Source organism: Calliopsis andreniformis, chromosome 10, assembly GCF_051401765.1.
Source record: "Calliopsis andreniformis isolate RMS-2024a chromosome 10, iyCalAndr_principal, whole genome shotgun sequence".
NCBI lineage: Eukaryota > Metazoa > Arthropoda > Insecta > Hymenoptera > Andrenidae > Calliopsis > Calliopsis andreniformis.
The window spans coordinates 15,023,538-15,047,169 of record NC_135071.1 but is presented as its reverse complement, the minus strand read 5'-3'; the positions used below and the strand labels follow the sequence as shown (position 1 = coordinate 15,047,169).

Below are 23,632 nucleotides of genomic sequence, written 5' to 3'. Positions count from 1 at the left end.
GTAACACGTAAGATAATCAAACGAGCACTAATTCGTTTCGTTTTCTCTTTTCCTTTCGTTTTTCTTGCTATTGTATTTTTATCGCGCTTGACGAATTATAGTTATTTTATTTCGACTAATAACCGATGATAACGACCGATGTACTCGAGAACAAGAGAACGTTCGATTAAGGGATATTATCAATCTACCATTAATCGTCTATTAGAACGTTATAGTTTTGTACGTTATGTATATAATAACAATATTTTCTATATTAATCGTACCTATACTCGTACTATTTGCGATCGCACCAGTGCAAAGGATCAAGGACCTGCGAAGAACGCGCAGGGATCAACGATATACTCTTATTTCGTTTGCATTTTTGTCTACTCGAGGAGAATGCAGGGGATGATAGTCAGAGGACTGCGGATGTTTATGCATTTGTGAGAAATTTAAGTACAGAATTCACATAATTTGCGAAAATATACAAAATATTTTGTTGAGGTTTAACAAGATCTATTTAAGTATTTAAGTTCCATTCCTTTAGTCGTTTTTATGGAAACGTGAATTCGCATAAAAATCCGCAGTCTAACAATCAGTGTGAGGTGTTATTTCCAGGTTGGACTTTGTCGACGATACTTTTTCATTTATCACTGTTTTCTGTAGAAAATAACGATAGCGACGGAAGTCTAATAGTATGTACTTAAAGATAATCTAGATTATTTCTTTACTTGGTAGGAATACTAGATAAATCAATTAGAGACGACTAATTTGGACACACTGGTACTAGTAATCTCTACCAATTTTCTGGATACTAGGAACCTGCGTTACAGACTACTAGTGGCTACTATCGCTGGTATCTAGCGTGGTTCACTAGTAGCCCCCCTCTAAATTAACTAGAGCTTAGACTAACCATTCAGTAACATTCAATTATTACCACTATTCTCCGTATTTTATTCTATGACATATCATTTTCTCCAATTTCACCTTCGAATGAATTAAGAAAAGAATCTCCTGCCACGAAATATCAAAGGAAGATGTTTGTTTTGAGCAAGCTACTTTTAAGATATCAAAATCGGGAAGGGCCTAAACACTGATGGAATTTTTTAGCGAAGACTTGATCGACTTGTATTATAATTCATCGAGCTTGTCTCTCGAACTGCCTTAAGATTTACCGATTCCTCGTTCCCATGCGTCGTTTCTCGTCCAACGCGTTAAACTAATCGATTTTAGCGATTAAGAGTCAGCCACGAAACAAATGTCCATGCGTGGACGATCATGAACGAATAATAACTTTGTTCACAATTTATTCGACCTTTTTTTCATTATTCTTCCTACCTTTCCCTGTGATAATCGCAATTAATAGACTACTTATGCAAATTCATATTCTTGTTAATAAGACTGATCAAATGAGACCTATGAAAGTCCTGCTAAAGTCCTGCAAATTATAGTAGAATCTGGACTAACTAGATCTGAGCTATTCAGACTTCCAAATAAAATTTGGAATCTTGGAAATGCTTCAGCTTTGAGTCTCATATCTCCTATCACCTCTAAATAGATTCTGTATTCTTTTACACATGTAAATATCCCCTAAATGCATAAACATCAGTCTAGCACTCCAACATCACACTTTTTATCCCCAACAGAGATCCATCGATGGGACCCTTCGACTCATCCATCAACTTCCGCCTCTTTTTTCGTCGCTCTGGAGCGATACGAGACTCGAGGTGACACAAAAAAAACCAGCAGAGAACTGATTACGATTTCTGACGCGGAGGAATCGGAACAGCGATCGAGATACCGTGAAACGAAGCGCAAATATTCATAATCCGTGAAATATCACGGCCGTTCTAAAACGAGCCACGCGTGGCGGCTGTTTGCATCTGGATTATGTATTCATGGGATTATATGCGAGACTGCGAAGGGTGGGCAACCCCTTCGTCGATCAGGAAGATCGGGCTAAACGAAATTCTCTTGATGGTTTACTCCAAGCTTCAATGCTCCATGTTTCTCTTTTTACTAGAAGAGACTCTCTACTGAAGAGTCTCAGGAGTGATACTAACAGGAGTAATTCATAGCTTCTGAAATATTTGTTTTAAATTAATGACTTTATGGATATGCTGGTAATTACGAAAATGATCCAAGTGAAAAATCTAAGAAAATTCAGTTTAACACTTAGTTTGTAATCTAAATTGATGCCACATCAAGTACTTAGGTAAATGATAGACTCTCTTTTCTTATATTTTTAACTTAAATCATTTTTATAATCACCTTCACAAACAAGAACAGAGGTTTCGAAAGTCACACGAGAATTCTTTTCTTCAATTAATAGAAATACTTCAAGTCTTAGTCAATACTCTACTATACTGCCTTCAACTTCACATTTTTCAGTAACCGTAAAGACAGTTCTGCCTTTCTCTTGGACAGTATAGATACTCTTATTGCCACTACACTGAATACACACAGCCCTAATTAAAAACAATTATAAGAATGAACCCTAATCAAAAACCACCCTGAATAAAAAACACACTGTTTCCTAATTTTGGCTTAGTTTGGTCTCACAGGACAGTGGGAAATTTTCCCAGTTTCAGGTGCCACGGGAGTGCAGTAGCCGTTGCATCAGGTGCAGCGAGCAGCGTCCCTGAAAGGGAAGCCGTCCCTGTTCTTGTTGTGACGGAGATAAGTTAAGCCCTCTTCTTGTCGCCACCTCGAGCGTCGAAAATGCTGTTTTCTCACAAAACGCTGGCAACAATGCCACCAAAGACGCGAACGACGACGACGACAGGGGCCAGGCCTGCATAAGCGGATTATCCCTAACTGTAGAAAGCGATACTCGAACACACCCGCGTGATATACACACGGACACCAGCATCCGCGTCTCTTTTATCGTCGACGATCCTCGGAGCCATTCACCTCATCTTCGTCCTCTTCTTTCTTAAGAAAATCGTACACCCTCTGGCGTGTGTAATCGCTATCTCTTCGAGATCTTCTTCGGAGAGGAAGCTCATTCTCCGTTTTTTTCTCTTTTTTTTTTTGGAATTCTTTGTAGTGAGGATGTAATTCTGTGTATGATAGATCAGGGTGGAAATTGGTGGCTAATGGACGATTCCCAGGGGATTACTATGGATACTCTTGGATAGAAATATGTAGTCACTGAGTTATGATTATAGTGATTGGAATAGAGTCCATTCCAATGACTAAAATCACCTTGTACGTATATATTATTTCTTCGCTATAAAATTGTGATCATTGCCAGTTTCTTTAACTATTACCTCTAATAATCCAAAAACCAAGTCATCAACGCGCAATCAGAGCCTCAGCTTCTCCAATTCCCCCTAATCTCGCCACTCCAGCATCATCATTTCACAAAGCAAGTAGATACAGTATAAAGTAGCTCATCCCATCGCAAGAGTTAAGTCCTCCAAACACAGCTCTCCAAGAAGCTTATTCCCATTTCTAAATCTCCTCGAGTCTCCTCCATAACACCCTCCTCTCAACCCCCACATTCTCCACCCCAGAACGCAAGCTAGACCCTCTTCCATCGCCCAACCCTCGCATAAATAATTCCCAGTCCTCTAAAATGTCACGAAAAGTCGAGGAAAAACGAGCACACACCGAGTATCGCGAATGGGGTACAGAACTCTGAAGAAGGGAGAGGCTCAGGGGGATGAAAACTAGACTCTCTAGACGGGGGTAGAGAAAAGAAGTAAAGAGAGAGGGACCATTGTCCCCTATTCCTGTCTTTTGCAATTTGGACACACGACACGCGTGCAGCGACACACACACTTACGCTCAGGTACGCTGGATCGCTGGGAGACTGTCGAAATCATTGGCTCGTGAATGGAATCGCGGGCCAGGGGTTGGATGGTGGCCACCCGGCGATGGGATTGGCTAATTACAGTGCAGAGGGGCAGGGGTGACGTCACTGGGCGTGCACGAGCTACGATTGGCCATCAGCAAGGGAGGAACACTCGCACCGAGGGTGATCATGCCCCTCCGTTTCGCGACCCTTCGATCTACAGGGTGTACGCGAAACCAGGAGCTCGAGGGGAAGGGTCGAGGAGGGGAGGCGGCTCGCGAATGAAAGGGGGACAAAGGGCGAGAGGGAAGGCGGTACTTTCGCATAGTTAATCGATAGCATCTCGTTCGGGGACTATTGTCTAGCCTTTTGTTGCGTCGCAGAAGGAAACTGAAACGGTCCTCGAGCCTGCTCATTGGATCTACGGATTTCTTAGGGGTTGGAGTGAGACCAACGTCTGGGACCCCTTTTTTAGCCCTCTAACGACAGTGTGTTAGTTTTATTATCAGTTGCAAATGCACTGTACAGACGAAAATGAGGACAGTAATATTTATTAAGAAGCTTGCGTTTTTTAAGTTCAGTTGTATATGTAGGAAGAAAAAATGGTTATACAGATCTAGCAAAAGTCTCTTAAAGAGGATAGACTTTTGTGGGATCTGTTATAGGCTTTTGTAAAATTAACAAAGGTAGCTTGGCTACAGTAAAAGTCCACTCTTACTGATTTTATTAAATTTAGGCCTGTTACAATGTTTTTGTAAATTAGCTTCAGCTTAACACTTCCGTCTGTGTACTATAAAATTAGACAAATTATTCTACATGGAACCAAGACGAAAAACTCATCTAAAATGCTCGACTGATTAAAACTTAATATTGAGAACTAAAAATTCATATGCGACAAAAAATAGGTATTTGAGACATCCTAAATATGAAAAGGACTTACTTTGTTAGAATTCAAGATTCCACTATAAAATTTCAAGTCATTCTCATTCAAATACCAGGAACTCTACCTAATATTAGTCACCTAGGAGATCTCAAATTGGGAGCGAAATTAGGCGAGAAATGATTTTCCTAAATAACAGGCAGGAAAGTGCTATTACCTTGGCAGCTACTGTCCAAGAGAGATTTAAATAACAAAGGGGGCTCTATTTAAACATCTCTCTGGCGTATGCCCCCGACTGCAGCGTGAGTAGATGTCAGTGGGATTGAAAGGGCTAACTGAAAACGACGAAATAGGAAATGGCAAAGTGGAAGCTCCTCGTCAGCCAGCGGAGATAATTCAAGGAGGTCACGCACACGCCAGATGGATCCCGTGTTCTCCGTTTACGCGCCCTGCACGCGCCTCGACGTTGTTGGACCTCTGCACGATATTTGCAGCTGGCAGACGAGCCCGAGGAAACGGACCAAGCACGTGCTTCATCCTTAGCGCGCGTGGACTGTCCAATCACTAGGATAAGATCACGAATTTATGTGAAGAAGTTTGGAACACCCCAAGAAACTGTTAGAGAATGTGGAAAATGTGGAGAATGTGGAGTTAGAGTTCATTCAAGTTTGGATATGTTGGGCTAGAGTAGAGGTTTGGAGATTGCAGTTGAAATTGTTAGTTTCAACTCCTCTCTTACTCTCTCCTTTACTCTCAAGTCTAAATCACAATTACCCTAAGTCCTAGATCCCTAATATTATAGAAGAGGTCTAAGTTAAAACTCTAAAAAAATTGAATTAATCACTTATTTGCTCTTGCATCGATTAATATTACGAAATCAGTAATAAATTCTACTTTTTAAGATATTTTACCCAGATCACCATTATAATCATTTTTCACAATTCTACCATTCTCCTCTCTAAAGGGAGTCAAAGAGAACACCGTCCTCAGTCCACTGAATAGTAAACCAAGCACAGTTATCAGCCACATTAGAGAACAAGCTGTGCTGAAATAATGTCCCGTGACACCGCGGATTCTTCAGCTCCACCGATCGCGACCGACGTCGGCGTCCATGCAAGGCGAACCGTTATCGTCTGGCGACGTATCGCGTCGACAGGAACAGCATGTCGTCAACCGACGCGCGTGGTCGCCGATCAACGCCGAGACCTTGCGTGTGCCTCTTAGATATAGAATTACGGTATCGATATCGAATTATACGCCGTCTTGAATCGATACTGGTGGAAAAAAACTCGCTCGACCTAGCCCTTCTCTGGCTGGCGATGGCTGGAGGCAGTAAGAAGCTTGAGGTGGACGAAGAGAAGAGGAGGATGATCCTTGGTCAGGTGGATCACTTTCGCTCCAATTTTTGCGAGGTTCGTGATGGCGAATTTGTGGATCTTGAAGGGGCTGAGAATTTCTTTTGTTGGGAGTTGCTTTTTAGGGGAATCTTCTTTTGGATTGTCTCTATGTATCCCAACCTCTGACTCACTATATATGTATACATACATAATTTATAATAATACAACTTATAAGAAGAGGGCTAAAATATTTCAACAAAAAATTACCTCCTGAGAGTACCTACATATCCTCTTCCTAACTTCTCCTGTTCATCTTCCCCTCAACGTACCTCCGGCATATCGTTTTCTTTTCACCATAATGGCGGATGAAGGTATCATCTGATCAAAAATCGATCCCAAACCAGTGTACAATGTTACGCACCAGTAAATTTCAGCCACGTTGCGCGTCGAGTGAAACAGGAGCAACGAGAAGGGAGGAGGAACAAGACCGAGCAGGAAAATGTGGTTCTGGAGCGAAAAGGCGGTCGAACAGGGCGATGAAGGGGAATGAGAGATGATTAAATTAACCGAAGGACTCTGGCAGGGAAGACAAAGAAATTCGTCGGGAAAAAGCAGCGTCGGTCGTTTGGTTGCGCAAAGATGCAAGACACGAGCGCGACCAGTTGCGAAATTAGCGGCTTAACGATGGGTGACGTGGTTTACCATGTCTAATCTAGATAACTCGATTTGTCATGGATGACGTGAACCTGCGTTCCATCTAAATAATTCGATCTCCACGAATGACGTCTGCAAGGGCTGACGTCTTTAACTAATTACGAAAATAGATTAAGCAAAAATCACAGAGGAGAAAGAGAAATTACAGAAAGAAATTTCCTTCCTCTCGCAATGACGCCCAGTATTGCTCATACTATCGCTGCTTTACGACATCACGAGCGCAAAGCGGAAACCTGTGGCAAGATGAAAAAAAAAGAACAATCGAACATGAGCTGCAGTTTTTTAAGAACAAAAGATTGTTACCAGATTTCCTTTTCCAATTGCGTCACGCCTCTCAATCGACGAATACTGGCTTAATTCCTCACGATTCAATTAATTCAATTAATTCCATTTCGTTTTGCAGACCAAAGAGCTCTATCAGAACACAGCCACTTGGTCCATCCACTTGGGTGGCGCTAGTGTCGCTCCACGGGACTGATACTATTTCAAACATTATCTACATATCAAAGAGACGTCTTAAAAGCCTCTTAAACTATCTGCTATATTCGTCAAACGCAGAATAAGTACACTTACTGTAAATCTGAATTAATTATAATAAAAAGGCAAGGCCTACAAATACTACTTTATTTCTGCATATGACGAGTATACTCGTTATTACCCAAAAAGTGATCATTTCCTCACGAAGAGTACACTCATCATTACCCTAAAAGTGATCATTTCTTTATAACGAGTATACTCGTCAAAAACATCATTAAAATGTTAAGACGTTCAAATGAAATGAACATAAAACAGACGTCTTCAAGACACAGTGTGCTACCTGGGTATATTACCCAGCTTGCATGGAGAATTTGAAATTCTTTCTGCTGCAGCGTCGCGCAAGTCCAACGAAAGTGGACGAAAAATGAGACGAGGGCAGAAGGAGAGCAGAGGGAAATAAGGTGGACCGTTGCGGCGTGGACTGGTAAGTTTCTTTTGTGCGGTTTCGCGTCGATGCTCCGTTGCCGTTCTCTTCTTGTTATTCTCATCGTTGCTCGTCGATGCACGGATCGCCGTTACCAGCGTCCGTCTCCATTCACGGAGACAAAGTAACCGTGTAATCGAGCCTCTCCAAGGAAGCTCCTTCCGATCCACTATCTTCTTTCTTCGGCCTCTCTTCACCCCGCCGCCCCATTGGTTCCGTTTCCAATGTTTCCATGCCCTTCGCGAGTCTGGATGGTCATCTGAAAACAGGGAACACGATGAAGTCGATGGAAGGGAGCTTGCTTGAATGCTCGTACAGCAAGTGTTTCGATAGAAACATTACTGAGGCTGATGCAGGTGCACATGTGTAGGTACATACATTCATTGTAGTATGAACATTGTGGATGTTTGAGAGAGGATAGTTCAGAGAAATTATTCATTTAGGTATCTTCTTAGTTTTAATAAAGCAATTTGAAGCAATATATTAATTTATAAGTATATATTGTTTTACCTTGAACTTACCACTGAAGTGAGATCCCTATGCTAAGAATCTATATTAGATGTAATTAGTCTTCTAGTAGCTCTAATTGTAAGTAAAGACTTGAGTCTTTAAAAGAGAGAAATGTCTCCATTTAAGGATTCACAGTACAGGGATCACAGTTTAATGATTAGTTCAATTTTTCATTTACTTATATTAGGTGGAATCAGTGAAAAGAGGTGTAAATCAGTCGACAGCTGGCTCCCTTAATTCTTAATTAGCTAATTAGAAGGAGTTTCGACATTCCCAAGGCTGTAACAAGAATACACATCGCTGAGGGTTCATCCACTCGAGGAATCGTGACTCCTCTCGCGTTAAAATAAACATCTGCATCCTCGATCCTTCGAGGACCTCTTCACTGCTCTTCGGCAGCCTACGTGAAGAGGTCCTGAAGGGTCAGCTTGCGCAAACAGGATCGGCAAACAGACACGAGACGTATTTTCTGTTTCCGGTGTGGAGCACGCGTGGAGAGTCAAACAAATGATCGATGGATTGACCGGTCTCCTTTGATCCCTGTCCTCAGCGATCCCAGAAAATCGTCTCAATATTGATCCTCGTTCCAAACAGAACTTCGAAACCTTCTCGACATTGATCTGTAATTATGCACCACTCTCTATAAGTACTTGGACACTTGACTGAACCTAATTAAATCCTAATAGAAAAACCATATTTTATTTCAGCAAAGATCTACCTAAACGTCTCTTTTTAGATGAATCTAAGGGTTCATTCCCTGATGGACGATGATACATAAATTTTTCGAGTCCTCAAAAGATACTCAATTAAAAGCAATTATCCCTGAGTCGAAGCGATTAGGTGGAAAAAAAGGGAAGGAGCGACAGCACAGTTTCCAGACCCAGGGCTCCACTGGTGGTCGAAAGAAACGCCGCTGGAACCGATCGAAATCGGAGCCCAGGAGGGAAAAAGTATCCGAAGAAGCCGCTACCCTTCGCAGTGCCATTTAAACGGTTTAACGTGGGTGTAATTGAAAGGCGCGTAACGGCTGATTACGGCGCCCTGAGGGGGACCATTCAACCGACCTGCACAAAAGTACGACGGGGCGAAGACAATGAGCGCCCCGGCACTGATTAAAATGAGAATTAGGGAAATAAAGCTGCCTGCACTAATTGCGCCTAGCGGCTTATCGCCTGACCTTATGTCGAGCTGACGCGCTCGTAGATTGCTGGATAACTTTATCAGCCTTGACGTCTCGTTTTTGTTCGAGATCTCTTGGATTTTGATAACGAATAAATACTATTCTCAACTTTTTCATATGTAACCCTATAATTTCTACTGCTTAATAATTAATAGAGAAAACAGTCTAACTGAAAGATGAGCACTGTTTTCTATAATGAAACGACAGTACACCCCCTGGATGTCTTTCAAAATCGTCTCATTTATAACAAGAAAGAATTCTGACCAGTCCACTTGTAATAAAGATAATTGAAGTGGTCATATGAGGTGGTTTATTCTGCGTGAAAGAAAGTCGAATAAAAAGAAATTCGTCCAGACACCTCATCGTCAACTAGCACCGAAGCTCCCAACGCAACCTCCAGCTCCCGTAATTCGTTTTCCATCGAAAAAAGGGTGAGTCCAGGGAAGGGCATCGAAGCGCGAAAGAAGCAATACGTGGGCGGGCAGCACCGGCTGCGCTTTACGAGCCCTTCTTCCTCCCTGCCCCGACTGCTGCGCTCCGGACGATATACAAAACGTTAATATCCTGCGACGAGGAGTTAATGGACACGCGGAGCTTCCCTGTCGCGTAGTCAGAGGCGCAGATAATATATAGTCGACGTAACAAGGTTATAACCGGGTGCAGGATGTCCCCGTCTCTCGCCACCCCTTTCGCCCGTTTTGCGTGCCACGAAGAGCGCTCGGCGTTAAACGTGACGAGGACAAATTGTGGGTACCGTCGCGTCCCTTTCCCCGCTCTGCCCCCCTCCTCCGCGAGCACACGTTTTGTGGAGCCCTTCTTCCTTCCCTTGATGGATGGTCCTACCAGGTGATGCACCCTCTCTCGTTAAAAACCCACCCCCGTGGAAATACGCCTCTCGTTTACTGCCTCCGCCACCCCTTCCTCGATCAGAGATACACGTCTTCTCTTTCGCTTGTAATAGGCGTGCAAGGGTGATACCGATTGGACTCGACTCGTTCGGTACTGGAGCCAGATTCTATTCAACTGTCGCTGATTGTGTTCGTCTCCTTTTTTTCGGCGACGCCGATGACTCGTGCCGCGGAGTTTAATCGTCTTCCATTTGTTACGGTCCTGGGGGCGGGTTCATGAAAAAGTCGTCGTCATCGGCAGCCGTGAAGGCGATCACTGATTTCCCAGGGTTGAGAGGAAGACTGGTGTGTATGGAGCTGCATGTTGGATTCGGAGGTTGATGGAAATGAGCGAGGATTTTGTGATTTTTGTCAATTTGGAAATATTCAAATATACGAATATTCAAATATTGAAATATTGAAATATTGAAATATTGAAATATTCAAATATTCAAATATTCAAATATTCAAATATTCAAATATTCAAATATTCAAATATTCAAATATTCAAATATTCAAATTTTCAAATATTCAAATATTCCAATTTTCAAATTTTCAAATTTTCAAATTTTCAAATTTTCAAATCTTCAAATCTTCAAATATTCAAATATTCAATTACGTGATACCAGTTGAGACATACTATTCCCATCACGAGCCGCTATAAGAAGCTGTCGCCAGTTCCTCGTCTATGAACTTCTGCCCTAGGGCTCCAACGAGGCTCCGATAAACTCGTAACTCGTTTTTACACGGGTGTAATTTTAGAAGTACGTCAGCTCGATCAGCCAGAGGAGGAAGACTTCTCGGTAGAAGGTGGCGATGTCGCGGAAAACGGTCGTCGTTTCCCACAAGCGGAAGGGGCGTCGTTAATCGGCCTCGAGCACCAGCAGACATCAGAGACGACTGGCAGGAGAAACAAACAGTGCCGTACGCGCACGGTGGCTTTTATTATCGGTTGTAAGCGCGGTTTTATTACGGCGAAAAACTGTTTGGACTCCACACGCGGGCTTCACCCGGAGAAGCTGGCGCGTAAAACGTCGCTTTGACGAGTGCCGACGCTGGCGACTACTTCTGTCGTCTTCTGGCGTCGCGACGAGGGTCTAGCGAAAATATCGACGTCGATTTAAGCTGCTGTGCAGAGCTGGTAATATTGCACCCAAGACACGTTTTGACATAGAACATGATACTTTTCCGTGTGGAGGAGATACGTTGATTCAGTTGATATAGTGCTTCGCTGACGAGATGAGCTCTGACAATAATACAGTCCTATGTATTAGCTGGAAGGCTCATTTTGTTATGGGAGTTATGAATGCTCTGGCCAATAATACGCTACGTGTGTCCTATCTATTGTAATCGTATAGATCCACATTTTTTCTAGATGCAACCTTACCAGTTCTGTACAGTGCTGAAGCCTACATTTGATACAGTGCTGTGGAGACTCTGGAAATTTAATCTAGTTTCTTTGGTTCAAGCCCTTCAGATTTTGGAAACTGTTAAAGACGTTTTGAAGATATCCTCAGAGTGTCTTCACCTTCTCCAGTTTCTTTCTTTAAGCTGTCTTTACTTATTTACAACGTCTTCAGGATATTTTGAAGTTACGTTCAAAGTTTCCCCAAAGCGTCCTCAAAACATTGACAAAGTACATGTCTTCAAACAGTCTTTAAAATGTCTTCAGAGTCTCTTCTCACTCACAAATCGAATACGACCATGCAGTTCCGCCCATTCACCATCCACTTGGCAAGGACCAGTCACTTCCATCCACTGTCCAGCCGTGTCCACCACCCAAAATTAGGGAGATACCAGAAAATAGGCAGTGTGTCCAGTGCTCTGGGGCGGTCAGTTTCACCCGAATTTCTCTGGCTGAATGGCGAAGAGGTCGAACGAGCCATTCATCCTTTCTCCCTTTTTTCTTCCCGCTTCGAAAGCGTTTCGGATCCGCGGTGCCGAGCAGGGCGCGCGTGCAGTCGCAGCTGCGTCACTTAATTGACAAGAAAGGCCAGGCGCCGCGGGAACCACCTTGTACATTTGCCCCCTCTGCCCCCTGTAATTCGATCAAGAACCCCGTTGACGCGCGACACTGTTGACATTTGGTTATTTTGACGTCACGCTGAGAACCGTCGATTCGAGTGATGTTAACGGGAGCGCGGCCACTCCTAACCCTTCCTCTTCTGGGCCCTGCACTCGGGGACCGCCTGTGGTTCCTGCTGCTCGGACCGACGGGGCAGAATTGCGACAGTGTTCGCGAATTAACGGATTCCGCTTGGGGACAGAGCTCCTTCGTAGAGAATTTAAGGCTGACCTGAATGCCTATTTTTATGGAGCAGAGAAAACTGTGTGGGGAAGTGTTTCAAATTTAGAAATGATAAATTTCAAATATAGAAATATAGAAATGATAAATTTCAAATATAGAAATATAGAAATGATAAATTTCAAATATAGAAATATAGAAATGATAAATTTCAATATAGAATATTTTAGAATATTTCTATATTTTCAAATATAGAAATGATAAATTTCTATATTTTATATCACCAATCAAAGGGAAAAGAAAACCTGAGAAATCTTCCTTCACTGTCAATTCATAAAACAATCTCAAATTCTCCACGATTAGGCATTCCCTCGAGCCAGAATCCTTCAATTTTAGTACCTAATAAAAGCCCAAGATTAGCTAAAGATTTCGTTCCAGAGGCCATCCAAAAGTAACAGAAGGAGCCCAAAATGGGCAAGCTCGTGGACACGCCGCTTGCGGGTTGAAATTTTAAAGCTGGTGCGAAATTTAGCACCTAGAAGACAGTTACGAGGCGCACAGAAGATCCCAAGAACTGCGCCCTGTTCGCTAAACCGCTAATTTCACAGTCGTTTAAGCGACGATAACTCATCGAGATTTATTATGCGAACGCCGCACAGGCTTGACATCATATTCCATTAGGCGCGGGGAACTGGCCGACGGAGTTCGCGATTTTACGAGCTCTTTTGGCCTGAGGAAAGGAACTGTGTTTCATGCCACCCTTTTTACGTAATCGACGATAACGACTAACTTTGCTGCAGGGGAATATTCATTCAGGAGCAAAGTCAACAGACTGCTTTTCTGATAATCCTGTGACTAGAAGCCTGGAAATGGTAGAATATATCTATTCAATTTTTAGTTATTTTACTTGCTAACTCTAGTGTCCTAGGGTCTTTATCTCTATTATTTGAATTCTCTATTTCAAACAGGAACGAGAATTTCTTTTCAATGTTAAAAAAAAGATACATGATGCACTTATTTTTTTTTTTCAAAGTGAATTTCTCGCTCTATTTTTTAGAAGAGCCGTCAGAGTCATTCGTTTCCGCGAGTGGATAGAATTGAAAAAGGGACCAGCTGGATATCGAAATGAAAGAGATCGGACAGCGGAAACTGTGATCCAGTTATTCGCGGCGAATCGACGTCTCCCCTCGTGCGTCCATAAAATTGAAGCCTATCGGTTCTCTCGACGGCACAAAAGTCGCGTCGTCTCTTTGAAGCGCGTAACAGAAGCGGAACCGACATTTGCATCGGCGTGGAATCGTGCCACTGGGCCTTTCCATCAAACGCTCGCGATCGGACAGTAGAGAGGGGAAACGGAGAAAAAGAAAGGAAGAGGAACAGGTCGGGAAGCGCAGCATTTTACTTTTCCAGAAATGCGCAAACCGACGAGCTGATCCGTCAGAGCTGTCGCTAAAGGAGCCGACAGCGGGACAATGAGACCCTTTCTATCCTCTTACGCATGCGAATTACACGGATCAAAGACCTCGAATGTCCATCGATCATATTTGTGCTTCCCTAAGACGCTGACGTTCGCCTGAAAAATTGCGTTATTTTGATGGCCTCCAATTGCCACTTGAATAGTTTGAAGAAATCTGAAGAAATTAGAAGAGATATATAATGGTACTTTTTTTGCCAAATAGCACAGTCTAAAGGGAGTCTACGCTACATATTGTAGGTATTTACAAAGTTCTGTAACATTTTACAAAACAGAAAAGAGAAATGTTATGCATTTCTCTTTTCTGTTTTCTAAAAAAGTTATATAATTTTGTAAATACTTACAACGTGTTCTGTAGACACATCTTAAGGGCGTCAAAACTGTCCCTAAATTAAATTCGACTAACCATGGGCTATTACATGTCACAAAACCAAAAAACTAATATACTGAACTTCAATTCTGAGTCTTAACTTAAGAGCTAGTACACGCAAAAAGCAGAGAAAAGAAAGTGAAAGTTTCAGCCTAATTTCTTCAGACTTAATCCAAGATAAATAATTGAAGTAGTAACATAAGTCAACGATAAATTCACCAGCTCCCATTCACCTCGACCCTTACTGTCCTCCCAGCAGAGGTCCAAGCGTCCAGTAGCTGGACAAGGTACCTGTTTCCATAGGTTCCGAAAAATGCCATTTCCGACAGAGAAATCGTCGTTTCATGTACCAATTGAGCTCCTTCTGGCGAAAGAAGAGCAACGTCTCGAGAAAGGAGGCGAATGAAAGGCGACGAGCTGCGAGCAATGGCGTGACGGGAAGTCGTTTCGTCAATGGCTACTGTGTATAGGCAGCCCCGACAATAAGCGACAGAGAAGATCCAGGAGGGAGGAACCCCCTTCGATCCGAGCGTTCTCGAGGTGTAAATGGCACGAAATGGTATTAAAGGGACTGTACCTGCTGGACACTTTTCGAACGAATCTGTGCTTCCCTCCCTTCCCCCTTTCTTCCCCTCCAGCGCCACGATGAGATTGAAACGTAACGTTGACGCATCGACGTCCATTCAGGGGCCCCAGAACACGTTAGCGCCTTTCCTGGAATCTCTCCTCCTCTTTTATGCCCTCTCGCTCTCTTGCTCCATTCATACTCGTTTCGGTCATTCTTCGAGATCTTCGCTTTCTTTTCGAAATCTTTCGCTGGTCTCGATGAGCGAGCTGGACACCGGTAGCTTCTTGGTAGCCTCTGCTGTGAGAAAATCATCCTCGGTGCTTGGGTGTCTGACTGAGCGAGGTTTGGTGATTGACAGAAGTCGGTCGTGGTTGAAGTATGGCAGAGGAGAAGTGTAATTTCAAGTGTGTGAATTGATGAGTTGAAGAGGAGTGCAAGGCTAGATATAGTATTTTTATATTAAAAATGTGTGGTGAAGTCTGAAGAAGAGAACTCTTCATGTTCCAAAGTTATGGAGACACAAAATCATGAAGACCCAAAGTCTTGCAATCACAAAATCTTGAAATCTCAAAGTTTTCAAATCTCAAAGTCTTGAAATTTCAAAGTATTGAAGTCCCAACGTCTTGAAGTTTCAAAGTCTTGAAGTCCCATAGCTTTGAAACCTCAAAGTTTTAGAGTCCCACAGTTTTAGAGTCCCACAGTTCTAGAGTCCCACAGTTCTAGAGTCCCACAGTTCTAGAGTCTTACAGTTCTAGAGTCTCATACTGTTGAAGAACCAACGTTCCAAAGTCCCCAAACCTAAACTATTAAAACAGAAGAATACACTGGTATACCTGACTCAAGAAACACTGACCCACAGAGAAGAAACTACCATACACACTAGACCCAATCAAACCCCCTTTCTTTTCCTCGACTTCTCATTCCTACACAGTAGTTACTACATACACCACTATTTCCACTCATCTTAAAAATCAGCCTTCCCCCACGGGTACAAAAAAATCATCCAACGTCATAAATTCAGAGGCTTCCAACGTTTCCTCCACCCACGGCACCCCAAGGGTTCCCTTCGCCCAAGAAGAACGATATTACAGATCAATTCCAGCCCATGAATATAGGAATCCATCGGACGCCATAGATCAAGAGGATCCCCTGTCGGTAAACAGGATAGCGTTACAGATTCCTTAAAAGAGATCCAACTTTCGAGCTGAATGCCTGTCGGCGCGGAGGAGGAGAGGGGGCAGAAACAGAATGGGGCTGTATTGGAGCTGAGCTACGGAATCAGAGGATTAAGCCTGGGCTGAATGCCTTCTCCGTGGTTTCCTTTCTCCTCCTTCCTGCCCCGCGAGGGCACACCTTTCCCCTCCACATCACCGAGTGCAGGGGATCAAAGGTGAACGGCCCAAAAAGGAAGCTAATCCTGCTGGTACATGCGTACCAGCGTTTCGCGTGTGTACCTTCGCCTCGGGCCAAGGATCCTGACGGCATTATGAGATCTGGATCGCGTGGGAGGGCCCTGTTTACACTCAGAGATGGCATTATCTGTTTCTCAGTCAGGGGAAGGAGAATCGGAGTTTTGTTTCACGAAAGGCGATTATTTTGGAAATATAAGTACATGATTCAAAGTTAGGGTACGTGTTCGCTTGAGAGTTAAATTATGACGAGTTAAGGTGGGTCTGGACTATATGTTATGTGAAGTTATATAATTTTGTTATTTTATTGTATACCTGTACTTATATTGTAAAGTTATGTAACTTTGTTATATAATATGTAGTGTAGACCCACCTTTACTCGCGAGAGTATTCTCAGATAAGGTATTCATGTCAGACAATGACCCTCAGTTACTCTAAACGCAGTGTCTGATAGTAAATTACACTATCTGAGAGTACTCTCGAGAGCAACTTGCTATAATTTTGCTCCCAAGAGGACACGCACCCTTACAGATAATATTTATTTGTAAGTATTTGATAAATAATAAGGAGCTGTTATCACATTTCTCTGAATTTTTACTTTTTTCGTTTACCAATAAACATCCTGTAAAACATACCCATATTATTTTTCAATTTACTGATTTATATGAGTTCCAAGATTAAAAGAAAAAGGGAGTGTTCTTTCTTTATAATATTGTCACTTTATTCACTGTATCTTGAAATTATTTCTAATTCATTCATTCTGTCTTGCATTTTTTTAATTAAAATTATCTCTATCTAGAAAATTCATCTTTAATCATTTTCTCTAGCAAATAATTCCTTCTTCAATCTATGCACTTTACTGTATTTTCCATCTTCCAACAGATCAGGGTACTACTATCTTACGAGTGAATAATTGCACATAAAAGATAAATCCCTCGTTATAAACTCACTGTGCCGCGAACTGATATCAAAGAAACACTGTGCATACTTCGTTCTCTCTAATGAGCGAAAATCGAGAGGACATTCCAACAATGAGCAGAAGACTGAAAAAGTGGAAGAAGAACGGAGTGATTCCAGCGGAAAAAGATCGATGATCGAAGACGGATCGATAAATCTTCAAGGGGACTAGAAGGACATCCTCGTGAAACGATCGTTCCGAGACGAGAGGACAGAGAGAAGAATCGTCGATTTTATCTTTCGTCAGGCGAAACGGATACTTTCTTCCCCTGGCGAGGGCTTGAACAGATTCGTCGTGGCAAAAAGAAAGGAAGAGAGGAAGGAAGCGAAGCGTGGCGTCTCGGAATAATGGACGATCGATTTCTACTGATTTCTTGCACCGTAAAACACGAGTCTTCTCGCTGTTCCCTAGCGGTCCTTGAGCTACAAAGAGCGCCGAACGATTACCTCGCTTTCCTGAAAATTCTGCTGTATCTGGAACAGTATAGGTACAGTACTTTCCTGTTATGAACTCGATCCTAGAACTTCGCTATTCCTGAGAACAATAATAAAAATCAATAAAATAGTAGGCGTCTGTTATTTTAGAATACTTTTAGAATCATAGAAAATCTATGATTTCTGGAAGATCCATGATTTATAGAAAATCAATGCTACCTAGATAATTTATATCTAGAAAATCTACACTGTCTAGAAAATTTGTGCTGCCTAGAAGATCTATAATTTCTAATAAATCTACGATTCCTAGAAACCCATGATTACTAGAATACCACACTTTCCAATTATTTCTTCCCTAAGTACTCATTTTTACCTTCAACACAAATTTCTACAGCTCTTATTTTCCCAAATTTCTAATTATTTACCTATTTTTTCAACGCAAGGCCAAAGGGGGGTGGATCGATGCGTTTATATCAAATAAATTACACGCCTCTGCTTTCCGCACCTAGTCCATTATTACACGCTTGGTTGGCCCAGGGTGTTTGCCTTTCCCATGTACGGAATAATCCGCGATTTTGTGCCGACTTGTCGCACGTATCCCGAAACGGGTAAATAAGCAAAGACCCGCTTGGAATCGGCTTAAACGACGCTGACGTATTGACGTTCGACACATAAAAGGGGTGAGCCTACCGTTTCAGAGTCGAATATTACTCGAACACCTTCGAAGTCTTCCATCTTCCCTTATTATTCAGTGAAATTCATTTATTATAATCTCTAATTCGATTTTCCTCAAATTAACAGAGAAATGAGATCCACCCTTTGTACGAAATTCCCTTCGAGACTATAACGCGAGGGGTGGAGACATTTCGTAAGCTCCATACAGCTTAATTTTGTTCCTCTTTTTTTAACGAATAGTGGAAAAAAGTTGGCTGCCCTAAAGAGAAACAGGTTCAGCGTTTTTCCGAGTCACAGGGACCGATAAGTGGTAATTGATTTTACGCCCCTTGATTTATGACCCCAGCGACACGAAAGCTCGCTTTTGGGGTAAAAATCAGCTGAAATCCAACCCCATCGTTCCTCCGTATCTAAACTGTCGCATCGACATGTGTTACCCTTTTTGAGACCCGTGCTGGGGTGCCCCGCGAATTTCCATCTTTATCGGCGAAAATGCGAGCCGATCTTTTGTGATGCCCACGTCATGCTCTCGCCCCGAATTTGGTCGAGATCGATTCTCGGGACTGGTCATCCTTTTCGTTCTGTGAGAAATTAGTTTTATCGCTTGCTTTTTTCTTTTAAATAAGAGTGGAGTTGTTTGATAATTTGGTTATTTCTGTTGTAAAAATATGTGGATGAGAGAAGTTTGCTTGGTATAATGATAATGATGTTTTAATGAACATTTGGGAGGTTGGACATGTTGTGAAACCGAATATGAGTATGTGTGTGCAGCAATGGGGAAAATTATAGACCAATAGTTTAAATTATTTAAAATTGAAGTTGCTCTGTGTGGCTTATTTTCTAGAAAGATTTGAGTAATTGGATGTTAGAGTCTCTGAATTTGTGAATCTCTGTTTGTGAGTCTAAATTTGTGAGTCTCTGAATTTGTGAGTCTCTAAATTTGTGAGTCTCTAAATTTATAGATCTCTTCTGTGAATCTCTAAATTTGCAAGTCTCTAAATTCATGAATCTCTAAATTGGTGAATCTCTAAATCTCTCAATATTTAATTTTTTTATTTTTTGAATCAGTTGACCATTTAACCACTCTAATATTTAAATAATGATATATTTCACGATTGGAACACTGGAACTTCGACTACTTCGATACTGAACAATAATTCACAAACTAGTAAATAAATATTCACTAATAACTGAGTCTCACACTTACGAAACTTCCCTCGCAAATTCTACTCTGTTTTTGACAAACCCTTATCTACGTGCAACTTTCACACAGCGTTTAAAAATAATTAAAGAAGTACTAAAGAACGAGTAGACGAGGCCCAGCACTTCAGCACTGTTTCAGATGCGTTCCTAGACGCAAGGGGCCACACATACTGTGGGGCACGTAGCGTCAAAGCGAGTTAACGTCGAATAAATCAAAATAAAAGGGGGCGAAATCGGTGCCCGCTGCGCGACGGCCCAGAAAGATCAGGGGAGCCCTTTCCAGATCGAAAGAGTTACCTGCCTCGTACGTTCCTTCCACCACGTGCGACTCACGCTCGCGAGGACCTATGGTTCGTGGGCATCGACCAGTAAAATTTTTATTAATGTTCGTGTACACTCTCGCGCCTCTTTGCTTCTCTCCTCTCGGGGGGTTAGAGACGTCAAACGTTGTTAATACTACAGCATGAAAACTACATCAGCTGACTGTGTAGCTGTTAGGGAAGCTAGAACGATTTTCACTTTCGATTTTCGAGAAGAGGACTCGAGAACACTTTGCAAGCTTCAACCCCTTTGTTAAGAACGACTAACTATACTTTATTAAAATTCTATTTTAATTACTCAGATCAAGTCTCAAAGATTTCATGTATGTACCTACCTACATTTTTTATTTTCAAAACAAATCCTCAACAAAATTTATTTCTTGCAGGAAGGATTTGTGAGCTGAAACGTTTCTAGAACCTACAAATTTCTATCCCTTCGACGTCGAGGAACACCCAGCTTGATCGAGCCGAAGGGATGGATAGTAGAGAGGACTCGCGCAATTTAAAGGATTTCAGGCTACCCTCGTTAGGCTTGCAGACAACGAGGGATGAGTAGGCGTCCCTCTTTTTGCTGGTGGGTCGAGCCGAAATTCGTCGAGCACGATTTATCCAGGGAAAATTCAATTATAATGAACGTGGACGCAGGCGCCGCGACGTCCACGTCGGCCATTGCTACATCACCATGGATACCAGGGAGGAGACGACCAGGAGACGCTGCTGAACTGGTATCGATCCCAGCCACCCTCGCCGGGGCTCTTCTCGCGAAATTATTTTCACGACTCCCTTGCGAATCCTCTTTTTGCATATTGCCTGTTTAATCTTGCACCACCCATTCCTTGCATCCCTTGAATATCATTATATGTTGAGGACTTTGGTGGTTCTTTAAAAAGGGGCATGTACTGGGACTTGAGAAGCTTTGGTAGGACTGAGGTGGTGAGGAATTGTGTTTTTGGTGGGAGTGTGGAAAGTTGGAGTTTTAGAGAAAATTCGAAGTTTAGTTATTTAGCTAGAACATTTGAATTTAAAATTATGTAAGTAATTTTAAGAATCTTTGAAATTCTAATTGTAAGAATCTTTGAATGTTTGAATATTTGAATCTTTGAATATTTGAATATTTGAATATTTGAATATTTGAGTATTTGAATATTTGAATATTTGAATATTGGAATATTTGAATATTTGAATATTTGAATATTCGAAAGTTCTCAATTTGGATGCTTGAATATTTCAAAATTTTATTAAGTACCTGAATATATGAATAAAACAACTTTAATAATTGTTAATACCTCCCTAACTATTGTCCACATGTCTCCAAGGCATCAAATCAAAGAAATTCAACACTCCAGCGCTCACAGGCGGTTCTCCCGCCACTGACGAGCAAAAAAAAAGTACGTACATATAGTATACACCTCCATCAACGCCTCTCTGGCGGAGCAGCGTGGACGTTGAGGACGTAGAGGTAGGTATACGACTCAATTCAACTCGAGTCATTTTACACGGCTCGAAATAAATCCCCGTTCCACGGGCATTCAATCGAAAACGACACCGAGAAAACGGGAGAACAGAGACAGACGGATGGGAGAGGTGAAAGGAGAGAGGAGAGAGAGAACGTTGCATCGGTATAATCCAGGCCTCTGTTTGCACATGTTTTACATCGACGCCCCGTCTGTTTGCAGACAGTAAATTATGTCGTACAATAAGGACACCCCTTTCGACGGTCCTCTCTCACTCGCGGATTATAAAACGGGAAAAAGGGGAAAAGCCTCCTCCGTTGCTCTTTTATTGATGAGAACCTTTGTCGTGATCTCTCAACTCGCTCGTTTCCCTCCTTCTCGTCTACTCGAGGACCCCTTCTAGTCTCGTGAGAGAATCTGCATATGCAGTACTGTTTCTCCAATTCTGTATACGTATAACTCTTATTCAGAGTATTTACACACTTCAATTTTGATAAATCTCTACAAATATAGAATTTCTGGATTCTTTTTTTAAGGATTCTAAATATAATAGAACTTCGATTACTGAAGTCAATACTAGACTGAAATCTGAAGTGCCTTTATGAAAACTAATTTTTTTATCTTTAGTAGATTATTATTACATTATACTTTGAATTGCAAGGCAAGATCCTCCTGCACCCTCTGAATAACCGAATACCTAGGTACAAAATATTTTGAGTAATCACGAGACCTTTAATCGGAGCTGGATACAACTACTATGTGAAACTAAAAGGAGTATATGTATTTTATACACTTGTACAGTTTTTCGTCTGAAGCATCCTCCTGTGATTATCTAAGTGCTCTAGAGAAGAGTAAGGAAGGTTCTAGACCCAAGGAAAATTGAGGAACACGAACGTCGTTGTGCAGTGTTTTGCATCGCGGAGGAATAAAAAGGACGAAAAGTCACGATCGTGTGGTCAGAATTCTGCGGTTGGAGTTACGATAGTCTGGGGCCTGAAGAGACCGCAAAGACAATCGAGATGACTCTCAGACGTTCATCCGCACTTTTACCGCGACCGTACGTGCACCGTTAGCTCCGCGAATTATTTTGTTTCCTCTCCCTTGAAAAAAGAAATTTTAGGAGGGTTGTGCCACTACTTGGTGCGAGTATCGTCGCTACAGGCGACGAATAAGTCAGACTTTGAAAGATGATTTGTCTTGTATGATAGTACCCTTTTAAAATTTCTGTTTCGAAGGCTTATGAAATTGGGTGATGTTGGTTGGACTAGTTATCATGAAGACAAATATTCAAATATTAGAATACTCAGGTTTTATTGGGGTTCTACTCAGATTCTAGTCAGATTCTACTCAGATTCTACTCAGATTCTACTCAGATTCTATTCAGATTATACTCAGATTCTACTCAGATTCTACTCAGATTCTACTCAGATTCTACTCAGATTCTACTCAGATTCTACTCAGATTCTACTCAGATTCTATGCAGATTCTATGCAGATTCTATGCAGATTCTACTCAGATACTACTCAGATACTACTCAGATTCTACTCAGATTCTACTCTGGTTCAACACAAATTCTATTGAGATTCTACTTTGATTCAACTCAGATTCTACACAAATACAACTCTGGTTCAACAGAGATTCTGTTGAGATTCTACTCTGATTCAACACAGATTCTGTTGAGATTCTACTTTGATTTAACTCAGATTCTACACAAATACAACTCTGGTTCAACACAGATTCTGTTGAGATTCTACTTTGATTCAACTCAGATTCTACACAAATAAAACTCTGGTTCAACACAGATTCTGTTGAGATTCTACTTTGATTCAACACAGATTTTATTGAGGTTTATTGAGGTTTTATTGAGGAGATTTTATCAAATTTTCCAACTTCTGAGCGTCTAGCTTTAAAACTCCCAAACTTCTTAATACAGTAAAACCTCGATTCTCCGAAATACCACGAGAATTCAATATCAGAAGCATTCTTTCACATTCTGGAAAAATATCGCCCAGCTCCTCGCTAACCCACTCCTGTCTGTGGACCTATAACTATAACTAGGCACCTCTCTCTGTATTTGCTGCGCCATATAGCGTCACGCTAGCGAAACGGTGAAAGAAACTAGAAAGGGGCGGAGATAATAGAGACGTCGCTGGCTCAACGTACGTGACGTGTAATTAAACGCAGTCGCGCCGATTCGCCGAGTCGCGTGTGGATCGGGTAGGCAGATCCCCCGTGATGCTGGCAATTATCAAGGGCTTAACGCCGAGTCGAGACT

At 41.9% G+C, this 23,632-nt stretch overlaps 1 long non-coding RNA gene across 1 annotated transcript; it reads right to left on the bottom strand.

Moving 5' to 3' along the window:
- Positions 1 to 5,826: 5,826 nt before the first annotated feature.
- Positions 5,827 to 6,333, bottom strand: LOC143185104 (uncharacterized). The gene is made up of 3 exons (XR_013002868.1): positions 6,325 to 6,333; positions 6,263 to 6,294; positions 5,827 to 6,185 (listed from the first exon to the last, which is right to left on the bottom strand). It is a non-coding gene; the product is annotated as an uncharacterized LOC143185104 (long non-coding RNA).
- Positions 6,334 to 23,632: the final 17,299 nt, after the last annotated feature.